The sequence below is a fragment of the Anser brachyrhynchus genome (genome assembly GCF_964034855.1).
Source record: "Anser brachyrhynchus genome assembly, chromosome: 1".
NCBI classification, from domain to species: Eukaryota; Metazoa; Chordata; class Aves; order Anseriformes; family Anatidae; genus Anser; species Anser brachyrhynchus.
In genome coordinates this window covers 151,977,057-151,997,106 of record NC_137694.1, presented here as the reverse complement: position 1 = coordinate 151,997,106, position 20,050 = coordinate 151,977,057, and the positions used below count along the sequence as shown (strand labels likewise).

The 20,050-nt window shown below is 35.1% G+C and overlaps 2 long non-coding RNA genes across 3 annotated transcripts in view; one reads left to right on the top strand and one right to left on the bottom strand.

The window, feature by feature from the left end:
• Positions 1-20,050, top strand: part of LOC308188115 — a 437,773-nt gene that overhangs the window by 221,228 nt on the left and 196,495 nt on the right. The window lies entirely within an intron of this gene.
• Positions 1,568-15,464, bottom strand: LOC308188556. 2 transcript variants are annotated; one of them, XR_013945575.1, is made up of 6 exons: positions 14,465-15,464; positions 14,050-14,191; positions 11,150-11,253; positions 10,533-10,621; positions 6,416-6,499; positions 1,568-4,506 (listed from the first exon to the last, which is right to left on the bottom strand). It is a non-coding gene; the product is annotated as an uncharacterized lncRNA (long non-coding RNA). The 2 variants fall into 2 exon arrangements; XR_013945576.1 differs by lacking the exon at positions 11,150-11,253.

Below are 20,050 nucleotides of genomic sequence, written 5' to 3'. Positions count from 1 at the left end.
CCATTGTTCTCTGAGGATTTACACCCAATGACACCAGCATGGAGCTTTGCTTTGGTTCTATGAATATCTTTTTACTAAGAATTGTTTCTTTCTTTTCCTAAGACATTATATCACTATGAGCTTTTACAAAACAACAATGACATGTTCCTATGATCAAGATTCTTCAGTAAAGACTTTGAAAATTCTAATAATAGAACAAAATGTTTTAAAAATAACTGGGAGGGACATGGAAAATATGACAAAATAGATCACATTTGTTAAATGCTTCTTTTTATTTTTAGCTTTCTTGGTTTGCCTCTTTATAAACAACTTCACTATTTTATAGGAGTGTATTCAACTTATGCAATTCAAATTCAGAATCCAACTTAGTCTGACTGCCTTTTTAACTTTACACATAGCGCATGTTCTCGTGGAAGTGGTTGAAACTACTCACTAGAACTTAAAAGTTAAACAATGATATAAATCTTTCTGCAAAAGAAGCCAAAAAGTTATATTACAGGAGGAAAAGCAAAAGCAAAGGATTGTACCTATTCAGTATGTAGCTTGTAGGAAATAATTTATTAAAAATAAATGTCACCATTTAAAGACTTTTCATCAATATTTTAATTTAAGGAATCGTCAACATGTTCAAAACTGCCCATGCATGTGGTCAAATATAGGCATTGTGTTCCAGGAGGTTTATTTGTTTTTGTTTTGCTTTGGTTGTTGTTGTTTTTATTATTTTTTAGAAAGTTTTGTTGTCATTGTTCAGAAGATTTTTGATAAGGCTTGATAAGCACCCTCTGTACACTCTGGAACCTGACAGGCAAGTAGTTTTTTCTGGTCTGACCAAAAACCACCAGCAATACATGTTCTGTTGACCAAGTGCTTTAGCTTCACCTGAGCAGCTGCCTTTGTTCCCAATCTTCATTTCTCTTCTCTTGCATGGTGTGATATTCCCATGAGTCTCATGATAAAAAGCATCCTACTGTATCTTATTTTAAGTTTCCAAGAGATTTAAAATGTGGGAGTTGCAATCAGCAAAAAATAATTTACAAATGGAAACATAATTAACTACTTAATAGAACTTAAAGGAGCTTATCTTTCTTTCCCATTAATTCTTTATTTCTATTTCATTTTTAATTTCTCATTTTTTTCTTATTTGGGCAAAAGAGATAAAAAGGAGATGAAAGTTTCTTTTTTCATTTTTCTTTTTTTTAATTAAAAATGTTTTTTTCAATTCACCATTATAACCAGTCACTGGGATATGTTCTTAAGAACTACCAAGGAACGACAGTGGCACATCCATTTCCAATGGCTGGTGGTTTACACCCAAGAGATTTTACTGAACTACAGCACTGCATGATCTGCCATAGTTTTAAATGGTTAGGAACGTTCTCTACACAGACTGAATCAATTTTCTCCAACTTCACTCCTGAAACTGATATGAAACTAATCATCAAAAACTTCTTGGCAATTTCTGGGAAATAAAGTTTTGGTTCCGACCCCTACTGGAAAGAATAAAAAGACGGGGGTGATTATTTTACTATATGAGGGTGCCTGGCAATTTTAGAGTGGTATTATTCAATAAACACATACAGCCCCTTTACCTAGCAATGATCTTACATCGATTCCTTTTTTATCTCATTCTCCAAAAGCTAGGCAGATTAAAGAAAATGTATAAAGCCTCATCTGAACATTTCATCTGATGTGAATCAATCTGAGTGATTTTTGTAAACCTGTGCCCACTTATCCCAGCTGTGTGTACGACAGTTTTATTAAATGGAAAACCTGTGATGCAATTCAGTGAAACACATTGAAATAAGACATTTTAACAGAATACAAACAACAATAAACCTTTTTTATTCAAAATCACAAAAAGGCTCATTTAACGACAGGGTTAAATTAGGCACCACTTCAGAACAGTTAACACAGAGCGTTAAATTTTAAATCCAAAACCAATCATTGTGTCTACATTGGAGCTGAAAGGAGATGACAATGCTAATGGGATAGTAGAATGGGTAGAATGGATGGAGGATACTATTTTACTCAAAATTATTTCAGTGGGTTATGTTAAAATCCAAATTACAAAATAGTAACACATCACAGATAGAACTATTAACTTCTTAGCTTGCTTCAAACAGACAAAGCATATCAAAGCTACAACTTTCCTTGTCAACAAAATTATGTTAGTAAATGCTAACTACTTTACTAACATCTGAAACTATACTCATTCTTAATCTTCATGTTATAGCAAGAATGAAACAAACAGGAGACTTTTAAGGCCATGCATAATATTAATATGTCACATAGGACACTGATGTTTCATTTACTAATGTTTGCTCATTGAAATCATGCATTCTTACCTTTCAATAGATTTATTAGGTGTATAATTCAAGTTTATTTATAAACAAAAGGAGTTTAATGGGTATATGTATACACTCAGAATGTGTATCAGGGGTTGCTCTTTTGCACCTGTGATTGATGTTTTCCCTCTCTTTGTTAATATACAATGTTTCTAAAAGATATTTTTTTTCAATCACAGATGTTATATCATAAACAGAGAATTATGTTTTCTATTATAACTAGCTCAGGTGTAAAGAAAAAATTCCGAGAGAAATTTCCTGTTTATATACATTTATCTTCCCTAATTATCTTTGAAGAGAAACAAAGTGGAGGAAAAAAAAATGCAAAATGAAAAATGCAAAAAATAGGCAATGTTGTCATGTTAGTCATTTGTTTTTAAAGGCTTGACCAATACGAAAAATTTATCTTTAAATTTATGTCATGTTCCTCATTCCCATTTCCTGTCTCAGATGTACATAACAACTTATGAAAGAGAGAACCTTTTTTGTTTAGATTGTCTGTCTTATATTGTAACTTTATACAATGTTGATCAAATATGTGTACTAAGAGAATATATTCAATATCTGTGTTAGGGCTGAGAAGTAATAACTGGAATCTGATTGCATTTACCAGATAAACTTCATAATCTATTGCAAAATTTCAGAAGTAAGGCAAGAATTGTATTTCTAGATATATGTGTAAGATTAGGTATATAGTTATCAATGAGCAGGACAGTCTCTCCTAGGATACAAATAGTTATCAATTAAGAAAGGAAAGCATCAGAACCACCTGACAGATTAGTAGAGTCATTAAGTTTTGTAATATAATTAATTCAACTGCCCTTAAATTATGCCCTTGAGACAATGCAGTAGCACAGAGGGACAAAAATATTAAAACTAGTGGGGGGCCAAGGAGAAGAGACCAGTTTCCTGAAATAAAATCTTGTCAAAATTCTAGTGATAAAAAGCTCCAGCTTTTATTGTTTTTAAAACTGGTTGTATCAAACTCCAGTTCCTATCTAGTAGGATACAAGTTGTCCAAGATGAACATTTCATTTTTTTTAATTTTATTTTTTTAGTCCAGTATAACAATTCAGTGTAGTCTGCCCTCTCTGAAATGAGTGTAATCAGGTTAAGATCTGTAAATATTTTGGATGTATTTCTTAATCCCCTGATTTACACATCTAACACACATATCAATAATTCAAATAATATTTCAAATAAATTGTATAAGTCTATGTTTGCAGGCTTTTGCATTTGATTCCTTGCTTGGCACATATTATGTTCCAAAGAGGAGTTATCATAAGATTTACTGAGCCAGAAAAAGATAGGCCTCTCTTTCTTGCTGATATTCAACATGAGATGGTTGCTGCAAATCTGTGGAAAGTCAGCAGAGAGAGCTTTGGTGAGTTATTCTAGAGAGACGTCTAATTTTTTTTTCCTCTTCTTTTGAAACATATATTTTAAATGACTGTTAACAAATTTTTTATGCTATTGTGTGTGAAGTAGTGAGTAGTTTAGGATAATTACATAAAATGACATTTTTTACTTATTTTCTTTTATGCTTATACGTGAAGTAGCTGTAAGACACTACAGTATATATGTGGGTGTTTGGACTTCATTAAGTCTTAAATTGAGCTACATATCTGTCTTATCTGTCTGCAAAGCCATTGTAAAAATAGAAAATAGGAAAAAATATTTCAATAAAATATACACATCGACTTTTTAAAGTGTGTTGGAAAAAAGAGCTGAAGAAATTGGATTTTCATAACCTTCACTTATTTATATACTTCACATAACAAGGTCTGAGTTGTTCATAAATGTACAAATAGAGAAGGCCTGTTTCAACAGCTAAAACATATCATGTTCTTCTGTTCATATTTCACAAGATACTGAATTTCTTTTAATAAAAGGGACCAAAAAACTAAAGAAGAAATTCTTCCAGAGAAGAAATCCCTAAAAGCTGTAAAAAGTTATTTAATTCCCCCTTCATGTCATAGTGGAAGTTTTGTATGAAGTGCTGTCTCAGAGAAATGATTTCAGCAAATGAAGAAGTTGTTCATGAGTTATGTTCCACTTAAACATGGGTACAAAGTTAGGATGATTTCTTATTACAAAAGCACACCACCACCAGGTATGGATGTCAGTATTTGCTGGTAATACATATTATGGTCTCAGCTTTCTGCAAAGAAGAGGACAGCAACATAATGAAAAATAATCTTGATATTATTGAATAAAACCTTATATACGATGCCAAAGACAAGTAAAAATAAATAAATAATAAATAAAGAAATAAAGAAATAGAAATAGAAATAATAGAAATAGAAATAATAGAAATAAATAGAAATAGAAATAGATAAAAATTAAAATTAACATTAAAATTAAAATTAAAATTAGTAACCACCAGATGTTAAAATAAGAATGAGTAACAACGGTAGCATCAGTGTAACTGATTTCTTACACTAGAATACACAAATCTCATGCTAGAAAGTACTCAAGTATTTTTAGAGGAATAGTTGTGTGATATAAGCACTGGAAGTACAGAATTTTCATCAAATAACACTGTTACAACTATGAAAGAAGCAGCTAAATGAAATCCACAGCTTATGAGCAGTGGTGTTTAGAAACTGGAAGACTAGGAAAGAAAGAAGAATGGAACTAGAATGGCACTTCAAAGGATGCAGCCAAATATGAGTGGCTACATATCCAAAGACTGAAGAAAGGACAAGAGACCTCTAAAAGAATATACAGGATACCTAATAGCTGGAAGTATAGTCACTAGAGATATATGCTTACCTGACCAACAAACTTGCCAACACACATATATAAAAGTAAAATCATTTGGATTTTAACTTCAATAGCAGTGCAGCTGCTACTGCAGTTCAGAGAAATTGGTGTTGACTGTCTCTTAAAACTGAATCTAATCCCACATGGGGCTAATACAGTTGCAGAAGATTTCTGGGTGTGGTGGTTTTACCGTGCTAGGCAGCTGAACACCACAACCGCTCTCTCCCTCCCCCTCCTTAGATGAGGAGGGGAAGAAGTAAAGGAAAGAACAACTCACGGGTTGAGATAAGGATGATTTAATTAAAGGGGGAAAAAAATAATTATTAAGGAAAGATTATTATTAATTAAACAATTTAACTAAACAATTTAACTAAACAATTAACAATTTAACTAAAGGGTAAAAAGGAAAGGGGAAAAGGGAGGGGGAAAGGGAAAAAATAAACAAAACAAGTAAAGGCTATGTGGAAGTGCAGAGGAAAGAAATTACTCTCTGCTTCCCACAAATGAGCGATGCTTGACCACGTCCTTGAAGCAGGGCCTCAACGCACGTAGCCGGTGTTCGGGAGGAGGGCAGACGTTTTCACAACGAGAGCCCACCCCTCCCCTCTTCCTCCTTTTTCCACCTTTTATTGCTGAGTGTGACATCATATGGTATAGAATATCCCTTTGGTTGGTTTAGGTCAGCTGCCCTGGTGATGTTTCTTTTCTCACATCTTTGCCCACCCCTAGGGGAGTTAGGGAGAGTCCTGATACTGTTCCAGCACTGCTCAGCAGCAGACACAACACTGGTGTGATACCATTGCTGTTTTAGCTATGAGTGCAGAGCACAGCACTGTATGGGCTGCTGCAGGGAAAGTTAACATCCCAGCCCAACCCAGTACACTGGGTCAGCTCCTTGGGGAAATAAACAAAAGAGAGAACATCCTTCAACAAATGATATATATTATTATTATTATGTAAGATAAATAATATAGAATGGTTATCCAGCAATAAAAGATTTACATTTACTAGTGAATGAGTTACAAAAAGCAGTCTCCACAGAAGGCCATACACATTCACAAGCTAAAGAAACTGTGAGGGGTGTACTTTGTACAACTGAACTAAATTATGTGCAAAGATAGACATTTTCCATAGCTGTCCATGTATAATTATCATCACATTACCTTTATTCTCTTAGCTTAAGTGCATACCTCTTGAGCTTGCTTTGAATAGGCAGCTATACACTTAACAAGGAAAAAAAAATTAAATAGGTAGTGCTTAAGAGGAAAATTAAATGAACCTTAGAAAAAAATGAAAGCACTCACCTTACCCAACCCCTCACATTCCTCTGCTTCCTTCAATTCTTTGGTATGGAACAACAATTTGGAAACTGCTCTTATAGCTTAATCCTTAAAAACAAATTTTCAGCAAAGATAGTTGCAATTATCAGATTATTATTTATTTTAAAAATAATTAATATTTAGTTATCATTATAATTTATATCATTATATTTCTAGATTGGATGTTTATCTGTATGTACATGGTTATATTCATTCTATATACAGAATACTGTGATATATTATAAATTAAACAATATATAATGTTAATATGTAATGTAATTAACAAAACTTATTTGAAAAAGCTAAAAGGACTCCACCCAGTTTTTAATACATTGTATTGTTCCACAGAAGTGGTGGAAGATGTATCTTTTGTAATCTCCCACAGAAAAACTGGGAGAAAGCTATTTATTTTCCTCAAGAAATCTTACAGAATCTGAGCTGTGTTACACTCTGCTGAGAAAGGCAAAGCCTTGGGTCTGTCAATAACTCAGCATGCATTTCTTCAGCTTGTATTCTGAAAACAGAAATGTACCATAAGTTCTCAGCAGCACTTACTGGGTTCAGAGACATTTTTGACCTTCTACCCATGGCTACAATATTATTTTTTTCTTTTATTTTGCTTTGTTTAATGAGATTTTGACTCAGTAATGAATATATACTTGTGAAAATAATCTGATCTCCAGACACTACCTATCTTCCCTATTAAGCAGCTACTATCATAAGAAGAGGTAGTAAAGAAAGATGTTATGTCCACACAAACCTTGTCCTGTCATTGTTTACAACATCTGCCAATCATCTTCAGCAAATTATAAATGATCAGGTAAAAGATGGTCATTGACAGAAACCCATTCAGTGCTGTCAAAGAAGGTGAAACACAGGGATCCATTTTACAACAGGGATGTTACTGTACTGGCAGTACCCTAATGGCCTGCTTCTGAAAAAAAAGAATTCCATTTTAGGGCCTTTAATATTTTCATAAAAGGACTAGATGCGGGACTTAAAGGTATAGTAAATAAGTTTGTAGATGATGCCAAACTGGGAGGGGCTGTAAACTCTGTAGTAGGGTACAGAGGCCTTGCAGAGAGACCTAAACAAATTACAGGGCTGGACAACCACCAACCATATGAAGTTTAACAAGAGCAAGAGCCAGGTTCTGCACGTGGGAAGGGGGAACCCTGGCTGTACGTACAGACTGGGGGAAAAGACCCTGGAGAGCAGCACCACAGAAAGGGATCTGGGGATTCTGATCAACAGCAAGTTAAATATGAGCCAGCAGCATGCCCTGGCAGACAGGAGGGCCAACCATATCCTGGGGTGCATCAAGCACGGCATTGCTAGTCGGTCAAGGGAAGTGATTGTCCCACACCGCCCTGTGTTGGTGCAGCCTCACCTTGAGTACTGTGTGCAATTTTGGGTGCCACAATTTAAGAAAGACATAAAACTGCTATAGAGCATCCAAAAGACAGCTACAAAGATGGTGAAGGGTCTAGACGGCTAGATGTATGAGGAGCAGATAAGGTTGCTTGGTTTGTTCAGCCTAGAGAAGAGGAGAATGAGGGGCAACCTCAACACAGCCTACAGCTTCCTGACTAGGGGGAGTGGAGGGACAGGTGTTGAACTCTTGTCTCTGGTGACTGGCAATAAGACCCAAGGGAATGGGGTGAAGATTCAACAGGGGAGGTTCAGCTTGTATATAATGATTTATTTAATTTTTATTGAGGGGGTGGTCAGACACTGGAACAGGCTCCCTAGGGAAGTGGTCATGGCACCAAGTCTACTGGAATTCAAGAAACATTTGGACAATGCTCTCAGATATATGGGCTGATTTTTGGGTAGTCCTGTGTGGAGGCAAAAGTTGGACTTGATGATCCTTATGTGTCACTTCCAACTCAGAATACTCTATGATTCTATAAAAAATGTTTGTGCAAGGTGTTAGCGAGGAATCACACAGATCTGCAGTGTGTCACCACTGTCCTTCCAGCATAAACCGTCAAAGATTTTTGGAGAGCAAACTAAAAGAAAGGCCATTAGCTCTATAATGCCTCTTCAAAGTGAACTGCAACTGCTCATGTATTTTTGTAGCTGGGAATAGTGACCTGAAGGAGTACAGATTTCCTCTGCATCCAGCCTTTCCCAGTAAGGACTGCTTGTGTTTCTCACTGACAGATGAGATGAAAAGGGAAAACATTCTGTGTCAGACTAGTTATAGCATTAGTAATTGCAGTTTTGTACTTTTATTTCAGACCTTTATTGAAATAAAACAAGAACATCACCCTTTGCTGTGCATCTGCTGAAGATAAAACTGGGTACAAAAATGTTTAAGAGCCTAGGGGATTTTGCAGGATAGTCACCAAGCTCCTGGCTTCCACACTGCAAAAGGGTATGACTAGGCAGACAAATGGTGCCTCCCCCAAAAGAGAAGTAAATGGCACAACAGAAGCGGATGCCTGGCTCTCCAATCCTTCTTCCAAATGCAGAAAACTTAATTAGATAGAAGACGTATTTCCACTAACACCTGTCAGTCACCCCATGAAGGGCAACAGTTGATGTCTTTGGAGCAAAAAGTTGAGCTGCCCCTTTGCATTGTGGAAGTACTTAGAAATTATTTGCTGAGCTGTCTATCAACTGATCAACCCATTAAGCAATGAGTCCCAGATCTTCTAAGTGAAGGATACATGTATGTCAGCTGTGGAGCAACCTGGGTGGTCTGAAGACAGTGACAGCTGTGTGAGATAACAACAGGGAGAGTAGAAACAGTACTCAGGTGAATAGGTGACACTATGAAACACTATCACTTATAGCATAATTAAGGGGGGTTGTGAAGCACTCAAGTGAGAAAAACACATAATAGGGAAATGACAGTTGTTTATACTGTATTAGAGAGATGGAAACTAGGAATATTTTCTGGTAATTTCAACAGTTCACCTAGTGAATGCTGTTACATCTAGCTATATTTATCACATATAGGTTATTTTACAACTTGAAATATAATATTTCCTGAACAAGTACAGTAACAAAAAATGGGCTGGACCCCTCCCCTTCCAAACATAACTCCTTTTCTCCCCTTCTGCCTGAATATTCCTTCCTGAGCCCTGGACTCTAGGAACATGGAGAGAGAGCTGTTCTCTGAAGATGCTGTATAACCTCGCTTAGTGGCTGATTGGAAAAGTGGGTTAAAAATTTTTTTGGGCTGCAGCTGTTAAGAGTCTGAAACAGTTTTAATGGCTGTTGCTACACATAGACTACAATTGCATTATATCAGTTCAAGTCTGCTGCACTTAATCACACACTTCTTTGCCTTCTTCTTAGCCCTCTTTTCACAATGTAAAGATGACACTAGTTTGTAACTAAAGAAACTTCCCTTCCTTCCTCTCAACTTCCTAGGTCACATCCTATATTGGATCCATGATACTCTTGGTGCTGCTTAGATAAGGAACAAAAAGCAGGATTGTAAGAGAGTTCCTCCCTTTAATTATTTTGCTGGTGGCAGCATTCCTTACTGAAAAATACAGAGTACTACTCACACTACAAGAAAGATTGGATTACTCTTTCCTTCCTTTGAATTTCCAGGGACTTTATAACCTTTTCTCCTTCTGTGCTTTCTCCAATTCCTCCTGGAGGAATTTTCTACTAACCAAAGATTCCATTGGTCTTCTCCATTAAAGGCAGAGCACTGCACAGGGCCACAGTTAGGGTGAGGCAAAACACTGTCAAAGGACTGTATGGGTCCTCAACCCCTCTGGCACCTGCCAGTCAAGAAGAGAAGTCCCAGCTTATTTTGGCAGTAAGCAGAAGACAGTGGATGTGAGAGGAGGGAGCAGTGAAAAGAGAAAAAAAAGGCAACAAAAGGCAACAAAAAGAGGAAAAGAGAGAAAAGAGACAACAAAAGCACTAAAAATATCTCACTGATGTTCTGGGTAGGTATTCACATTTTTTGTGTTTGTTGTTGTTGTTTTGGTTGGTTGGTTTTGTTTTTTTCCTAATTACTACGTCTCAGGCCTTAACATGGTGTGTATATATATGTATTTATGAAATATTTAAATATATATTAAATATATATGTATGTAGTTACATAACTATAGCCATATATACACATACTTACATGTTCATTTTAATTATTCTTGCCATCTTCCCTCTCCCCTCTCCCCTTCCACCATTTGTTTTCCCCCAGCTGGGGTGGAGGCTGTAGAGCTAGGAAAGACAATTATTTAAAATACACAAATAAGTTATTTCAAACCTTCTGGAATCTTACAAGGTACTGAAAATACATAAGTAGCAACTTCTGTAATTTTTTATTTAGTTTAGAGCAGACAAAAAAAATCTAGAATTGAACATGCAAAGAAATGTCTTTCCTTTCCCAGGAAAATTCAAAACTTGGTAGGGGTGACAGTCTACTTTTTTGTTTTATGTTTTTTTTGTTTGTTTTGTTTTTTATGAATTGAAGTCTTAGCTGCTGCTTCTTTTTTTTCTTTTTTTTTTTCAGTTTATTTATTATATATGGAAATAATTAAAAGAAAACATTCTAATCCCCAAAGACCCAAGTGTTTGTGTTACTTAAAGAGTCAAATCTTAGCTATGCAAATTAGAAGAGAGAATGAACCTGGACCATCTATAAAGGGGAGTGAAAGAAAGAAAGAAAGAGAATGGAAACCTTAAACTGTGTTACTTAAGAGGGGAAGGGATGTCACTTCCAAAATGTAATTTGGTGGAGTATGCTACCATATTGCTGAAAAATGTTTTAACAGCAGTCTCTTAAGCCGGTCTTTGTTTTTGACAAAGCTTCTCTGTCTGTGCAAGGCTATGTTTTTAATGAATTGTCATCTCTACAATGAAAGAAAAAGAAAAGGAAAATTCAGGTCTCAGGTCTAGATGAAATCCAATCAAATAAAATTTAAATTAACATCTGATTTTTTTTTTTCCTGAACTTCTGAGTATTTTAAGTCATAGTTATCAGTAAGTAAAAGTATCACTACTTAAAATGAAACAAAATCAGTAAATTACTATGAAAAATACAACTGGATTCCTTTTTGCTTTCTTGTGGGGTACTTTTTTTTCCCTAAATTAATATTTATTTTATATGTGCTTTATATTAATTTTGATAGCAAAAGAGCATACTTTCTAGAAAATGGAAATTAAAATCAGAAATGTCAGGGGAAAAAAAATCACCAAAAGATTTAGTGTTAAAGTAAAGTTTGATATACTCAATACCAAAAATAAAACTCATGCAAACACTGAAGTTTTATACTTAATTTTAATGACATTATCTTCTCTTGTTCAAGATTTTGAGCCCCCTTTATTTTATATATATATACACACACACACATTCATATGCATATATGATATAAATGAATAGAATGAAGGAAACATGATGAAAAAATCTTCTACTGGAATGCACAGATTTTACAAAAATTTTCAGGTTCAATTGCTAGAAGTTAGGCTCAGTTTCTTGGAATTAAACATCTACAGTTCAACCATTGATATCATTTTTAAGTAGCTTTGGGTTGCTTTCATTGACATGGATAAATATGAGTTTAGGAGCAAGATTTTAAAGAAAATACTACTGTTTTGTTCTCTTTCCTGCTTTCTTCCTCTTCTCCCTTTCTCCATTTCTCCTTTTCTTCCTTCCCTCATTTCCTTAACTCAAACACAAATTAGAATTCAAAATATTATGGAAGTCTAATTTCTTTTCAGTAATAGATGTTTTAATTATATTATTGATAGACAGTAGATAAGGCTAGATATATAGATAAGAAAAGGACTGATGTTTGGTTTATTGATTAAAGCCAGAAGAAAAACTGTGCTTTGGACATAACATGAAACCAAGGCTTGCATTCACTGAAAGAAAGCTATTCAAGCATTTTCTGCTGAACACTTGCCTAATTTAATTCAGCAGAAGAACTCCAATTAACCTCAGGGCAACCTGATTTGACCTCCTGGATGGCCACTACGCTGAGCTTGTTTGTTTATCAATCTGGCAGATTTAAGATATTTCTGAATCCATTATAACAAGATAATTGTAATAGTCACTTATATTAGAGAAAGACAATTATACTTTATTTGATGGATGTCACCATCCTTTCAGGCATTAATAAGGAAGATTAGGCTGCTTCCTGTACAGCTATTTCATGACTACCTGAGCACGGTACTTCTATTATGTGCATATCATACTTCTTAAGCTATTCATCACTTTTCCTGAGTACCAATTCATTTAAAATGCACCTATCAGTATCAATAAATGAAAGAAAGCAGACGTTTGATGTGTCTTTCATTGCACTGACAAGCATGACACACATGCTAAGACCCCTACTGCTTTTTCTAGGATCCCAGCTTTTGGTTGTCCATAAGCATGGTTTGATGGAAGGCCTTACAAAAGAGCTGCAAGGCCTTTGGCCTTTTTATGACATAGCAGTTTTGGAAGGCTTTGTCTGAGATAAGCCATAGTACAACAGCCTCTTCAGTTAATTGGCACAAACCCAATTTCCCTGACATGAATACAGGCTTCAGATAAATCTCTTCAAGTTAGGTTAAATGAAATAGAATATTATTAAGAAGGGTATTTTATTATTATTATTCTAATATATATATATATAATCTTCAAAACAAGGCATCTCAGACTGTACCATTACATCTGTACCATTAGTTAGAGACTGACTAGAAATAGATTTGGAAATTGTTTCCATAGACGGATGTACTTAACAAGACTTGCTTTAAAATAATAATTCCTAAGCATATATTTCTTAAATGTATATTCCTAAAAAACTTATCACCTAAATATTGCCTCCGTAATGCTTCCTGAATTATGGTAGTGTACTCTTTTTTTTTTTTTTTTCTCTCTTTCTCTTTGCTACTTAGAAAACAAAAGCAGCCATGCTGTGTAAGGATCATGTAGCTCAGCATGCTTCCTCTGGCAACGGCCATAAGCAAATAACTAAGGAGAAATATAAACAAACTATGCATACACAATACTTCTAGAATTCTCTCAACATCCAAACATTTTCAGTTCAGTGGATTTGCTGAATTGTTTCTGGTTTCTGATTAGTATCTTTAAATATCATTATCTGGATAGGCTTTTACTTTCAAGGACAACAAATCTCTTAAATTTCCTTTTTTATTTTTTTCCCCTTTTGGAGTCCAAATGTTACTAATTTCATTGAAGCTTAATATATCTTCTTGGAAGAGGGGAAGAATTAATTTAATCGATTTTGTCCTTAACATTTATAGACTTCTTTCATACGTCCCCTAAGTCACTTTTTTTTCTGGGCTTGATAAGTACTAATTTGCTTAATCGTTTCTTATGTGGAAGTTAGTCTGTATGCTAGTCAATTTTTCCTCCCCTTTCAAAACTTCCCTCCAACTCTTTTCTTTAAATCTTCTTGTTCAACTCCTGTTTTCCTGTGATGAATCATTTATCCATAATACTTCTTAATACATTTTCACCCCATATCTTTTCAGTTACCATTCTAATTTAAGCATACATTTTCCTGCTCTAGTTTTTGTTCACCTCTTTCTTTTCACACAGACTCCCACTTTTCAGATTTTCTTGCATTACACTGCTGGCACACCCCTTCAGCACATACTCATCTCACACTCCCACAAGCTGCCAGTACATTTCTTCCTACCTGTAACTTCTAGCATTTCTCCACTGTCCAGGGAAGGAGGGATAGCAATTAGGAAGCTCTGTGATTCTCAGAAACTCCTTGATGGAAGCTCTATGAGCTGCAGCAGCTCATACTTCTCCCCACCATAAACTTGAAGAGAGTGCTAGGAGGATGAAAGCAATAGATGCAGGATTCATTTCGTTGGACATCTACGCAGTCGATGTCTACATCTGAAGTAGTTATCTGGACTGGTTGTTTATAATCACAGGAGAGAATATATAGATGGTCTACTTAAACATCTCTCATATAGACTGTTATCTATAAGGTCAACCCTGAAACATGTAAAAAGAAGGAGGCACTCTTTTTCCCCAGTTTCTCTGTTGCTTCAGCAAAACTGGCAGGTAATTCAATAGGCAAAATAAAAATTGTAACTTACTTTGCTCTCGTAGATTTTTGCATGTAGAATACATCTGGTTCTGTGTCTGTCTCCACTTACTTGTCAGCCCTAAGAGCACATGCTACATCAAGATTCCAGTCTATGACATGAGATTTCTGCCATCTTATATGTTTGCCTTGGTAGTTATTAGCTCAAGGGAGGAGCAAGGCAGGGGATGGGAGGGTTGGGGGAGCAGAGGCTGTGAGATTTTCCATCTAAGGATAGTGAGCTTTCAAAGAAATAACTATTTATCATAAGAGTGAAATCTGCTTTGTTTTCCAATGACCACTTTCCTCTCTTGTTCCATGTTTTCTCTAATCACTAGTTAACCACTAATTAAAGATCAATTCATTTCAATTCTGTCACTAATTTCAATTACTAATCAATTAATTTTAATTAATTGAAATTCTCTTCATTTATTTCCCAGATGACACACAGGGACATATCAAGTAGTTTTCAAAGAACTATACTGAAACTATTTTAACTCTTTTTTTAGTGTTCTGTTTTGTTTTTCATATTATGCTATTAGCAGAGTGGGGTTTTTCTGGCTTTGAGAGTTCAGAATTTGTAAGTAGGTAGGAGAAGTAGGTAGAATAAGACAGGTAATTCTCTAGGTGGGCTGAAATGACACTTTCCCTCATATATTATTAGCACAATTAGTATGTAAGTGTAATATTTCTTTCTAGTGGAGCAAACGAAGCAATGGTTCATGTAGAGCAGAGAAAGTGATTCTGTAGTTCAAACGATGCTGCTGTTTATTTCTGTACTAAAAATTCATTATCCATTCTTGCTAAAATGTTATTGCTTCATTAGCAAAAAATCTTGAAATGTACAAGTAATGTTTGCTTTTTGAAATATGCATGCTCAAAAACAATTGCAATTAACTGGAACGTGCAATCTGTCCAGTTACATGATTACTGTTGAATATCTAGTTAATTTTATGCACACAGTTATAAATAATTCAACAGATTTATTAATTTTCAGGTTTTAAATCTATATTTCTGGAGGAAAGTGATTGTGTGGTAATAGTGCTATGGGAGCTATGAAGGTATTACTGATGTGCCCAAAGCCTTTCCATGTTTTTTAACTGTACCAGTTGATCTATGAAAAGATATTCTCTTTCTCCTGAAATATTCTTTCTTTAGTCCATTGTTTTCTTTAGTCTGATTTCAGAAAACAATAATAATAATAATAATTTTCATATACCAGTTACCATCACAGTAATAATCTTATCAAGGTGAGGGACATAAGCTATTGGAGAGAGGCATATATTTCTGAGAAACTAAACTAGCATTTTTTCTTTCAGTTTTAGATGTAAAAAAATCTGTAGTAGTTCTTTTCCAGAACTAGAAGGTGGTCCTCATAATTGTCATTTTGAACATATTCCACATCTCAAAAAAAAAAAAAAATCTTAAAAAGCACTGGCTAGATTTTGGAAGCCTCCACAGCTATGAATTTCTTCTCCTCAGCAGTCACTGACATCTCTGCTGAGATGCTGGGAGGAAAGCTGTGTCTTTTCTTTTTCTTGTGTATATATCAAGATACAACCAAGATACCGGGGGGGCCGGGAGAGGGTAGATAGAGAAAACAAAAATGCCAGTGAAGAGATAAAGTGGAAAACCTTAGCATGCCATGACAAACAAATGCATGCAAATTGAGGGATAGGTGGGTTGGAGCTGGGGAAGCGGAATGGACAACAGAAAAACACATCCACTGAATTGTTTGGAGGAACCATACTTCAGAAAATCCCAGAGCTACAACTGCTTTTGTTGCCTAACAAAATCTATTTCTGAAAGACTAAGTAACTACTCGTTTTCTCTGCCCTGCCTTCTCTGTCCGACTACAGTAGAAGCAACCAGAAGAAATTAAGGGCAGACTTGAAAGCTATGGGATTCCTGGTGTTCTACAGAAGCAGCAATAACCACAACAAAACTAGTATTTTTTTATTTTGCAACAATGCCTCACATTGCTGTTGTTTTCTTGGAATAAATGTCAGGAAAGGTAGACCCTGACACAATTTTCTCACTTTCACTTGTCCAAACTCCAAACAAGCATTCAAACATAAGACTAGAAAAATGACTACAAAATAAATAAATAAATAAATGTTAAATTGAAGCTGTCTAAGGCAGGTAATGAAATATTCAGTCCACAATCAATTGAAAAGAATGCATAAATCCAAGATAATCACACCTCATTACTACTTTAAGTCATATATTCATTTCATTCTCTGTGCTTTTTTCTCCTTGGATTTATCTGTTATACTATGGGTTTATGTGGATTCTATGTTTCTCATCCAGGAACTGTGTTGTGGTTTTTTGTTGTTGTTATTGTTTGTTTGTTTCTAATCTAAATCACCTAGAATATCAGGGCTGTGTCCACAGCTGTCTGTAAATGAGTGAATTGTCAATGTATCAATATTGTGACACGATGTAAATGTGTCAATAAAGTAATGTCAATAATGCATGCAACTTCAGGGCTTGTTAATATTCATGTTGTTGTACACAGGTCTACAGTGCATAGACTTGTCTACTCTGACATTTAAGCTAGTTGTCTTGTCACCTTTCATGGTCAGTGGAGAGAAACAGGAGTCTCTAGCATACTGATCATTTGGCCTGCTGAGATGACTGTGGAAGAACTTCATTACTCTGCATTTACTGAAAGGCAGCCTTGGAAGTAGTAATGTATATCACAGGCATCTAAGAGTAGTTAGTCTGAATTCTACTTCTTATGCTTGCACGTATCCCAGCAGTACAAATATGCTGCAGCCTCCTGTGACAGAGAGAAGGCACAGAGTTAGGAGGAGGCCAGGAATGACCATTTTGTCAGGACTGCTTTCAAGGTATTGCCACACCTACTGGTCACAGATCAATGAGGTCTGTGTAATTGCATCCTGTATCTGGTGAGTCATACACAGGAGACCCACCTGCCACAGACATCTAGAAAGTGTCTTAACCATCGCCCAGACAGAACTGTTGGGATAGCATCTAAACTTAAAACAGAACTGATTAAGATTCTTGTCATTTGAGTTAATAATTTTCTCTTAAATTCAATCAAGAGAGAAGTACTTCCCATTCTCTTTATCTTTTTTTTTTTACTGTGATTCTTTCATAACTTTCACTGATTGATGTTTCACTATTTTCATTATATTGATAGTCTCAACTTGCCAACAATAAGAATAACCTCTCAGTATCACGATGAGGAATATATTTCAGTGAAGTATGGCAGGTAATTGTGGTTTGAAATCCCAGACATCTGTTTTCTTACAATTGTTTTACGTTACCATATGGGAACAAAAACCACAGGATGAAAATTACTTATACAAAATGGCAGGTAAAGCTGCAGAACAGAGAGGCATGTCAAATACCTTTGTTTTAAGTAGTGGTAGGTCACAGTCATGAAATTATACGGAATAAAAGACTTTTGGGTCAAATTACATGATTGGTTGTACATGCATAACCCCATGAATCCATACAGGTTGCACTGTAGGAGCATGGACCTAGGTTCATGTCACAGTATAAAACACCATTTTTTTGCATAAAAACAATTCACTTTACATAGCTATGCAACAGTTCTAAGAAAAAAAAAGTTTGAAAGATGAGACTTCAAGGATGTGCAAACACAATAAAGCAATAAATCTCTGAAATAGCTACCATTAGATTGAACATGGATTAAGAATAGCTTCCATTCTGTTAACAGCATTTGAATCATTTGATTTTGGATAGATTCAAAGAGCTTTAAATTTACATGATGCCTTTTCAATGTGTTTCAAAGAATCTTACTGTCCTTATTTTTCCTAAAAGAATTATAAATAAATAAATAAATAAATAAATGTAATCTGCCAGTATCTATTATAAACTTCATTTATGCCACCTAAATGTAAAGGAATTTATAGACTGCAGCAATCCAGAATAGAGTATCCCTTAAACGTATTCAGTAAAAACATTTGTCAAGAACAAGGAAGAATGGATACTCCTAAATATACTGTTAAGTAAGACAATTAGTCTGATGACTCCTCTTTAGCCAAAACACGTTTTGTTAAAGCAAGCAACCCTAGAAGCGTAGTTATGATTTTGAGTGTGTTTTTAACTTGGTCATGGGGAGCAGACGTGTTAAATCATACTTGTGCTTATTCTCTTTAACTTTTGTCTATACAAGATTTACAAATACATGCTTGAAAATCAGTGTAATAATTACTTTTGTTTTTTTTCTACTCTTATTGCATACCCACTAGACTCAAGAGAGTAAGAATTCTCGTAGTTGGAAGGACATCTACCCTCAGATCACAAAATTGGCTTAGAACAATGATCTCATAACACCATATGTCAATCCACACCTTTTGAAAACTTAGTATTCAATCAAGGTAAGGAAGAATACTTGGGAAAAAGAGTGATTTGCTTATAAAACTGTTTTGCTTTGGAATGCAAAGCTCCTCTCTTAGATACTATGACTACCTTACTATAGTAAGGTAGCAAGTACAGTGCCAGTGCAGTTCTCACTCTGAAGGACCCTATTACCATCTTTCATTAAAAATAATAAGAAACAATAGCAGTTTAATGGACTTACCACATTGTTTCTGTGTCACTTATAGAAGTGAAAGAGAATGTGAATGAAATTAAATTGAACTTTTACTGACTTAAAAGGCAATACAATTTTATCTAATAGAAATCATTTAATTCTGCCTGTTTTGGATCTCCCTAAACTGTCTGAAGGTTTATTACATTCTAAATAAAGTTAATATGTGGTGGAGTAAATGAGCTTTGAATGAACCACCGCAGGTTAGAAGCTTGCCCTGCACATCCAGACGATCCTACTACATCTGCCAGAACCACAGAAAAGGAAAAAATACATCTGAAAGTATTAGCGGTATGCAGTCCAGCAGTTAGCTTAATTGAACTGAAGGGGTGGAAAGAGTTTGTTAAGAGCAGTATGCCAATAATCCTAATTATCAGAACCACACAGTAAATTCCAGCTTTTGTATTTATTTGTTTTGGTTTTGTTTTATTTAGTTTGTTTGTTCATTTTTAAATAAGAACCAAGCATCATTTTTGGTTGAATAAAACAGAATATTCAAAACCTCTGGACCTTATAGTACTCTAAACAAAACAAGATTAGCGCCACAGCAGCTACTCTTTACCCGTGAGCTTACTGAAGTGGATAGTTCTCTGAACAAGGAGGAGAAAATAAACAACTATTTTTTGCACAGATGGAAGGAACCATTGACACAATGATATTATTTTTCTTGTTTTCTTATATCTGAAGATGATATCTTTCTTATATCATGAGAATATCATGAGATATCATAAGAAAGATGATATCTTTCTTATATCTGAGATGTCCCTTCAGGCTTACTCAGTGAAAGAAGACAAATCACCTCAGGAAAGATCTGTATTTTCCCATTTACTGTATAAACCGTCTCTTTGGTTAGCTCAGGTTTGACTTCTAAATATTTTAGATGGCAAGTGTTACAAGATTTAGTTGATCTGTCATTCTTTGCCTTCCACAGTCGTTCAGCTGGCTTTCTGGGCTCTTAATATATAAATTAGCATCATATGCCAAAGCCTCAGAGAAAAGGGTGTGGGAATGGGA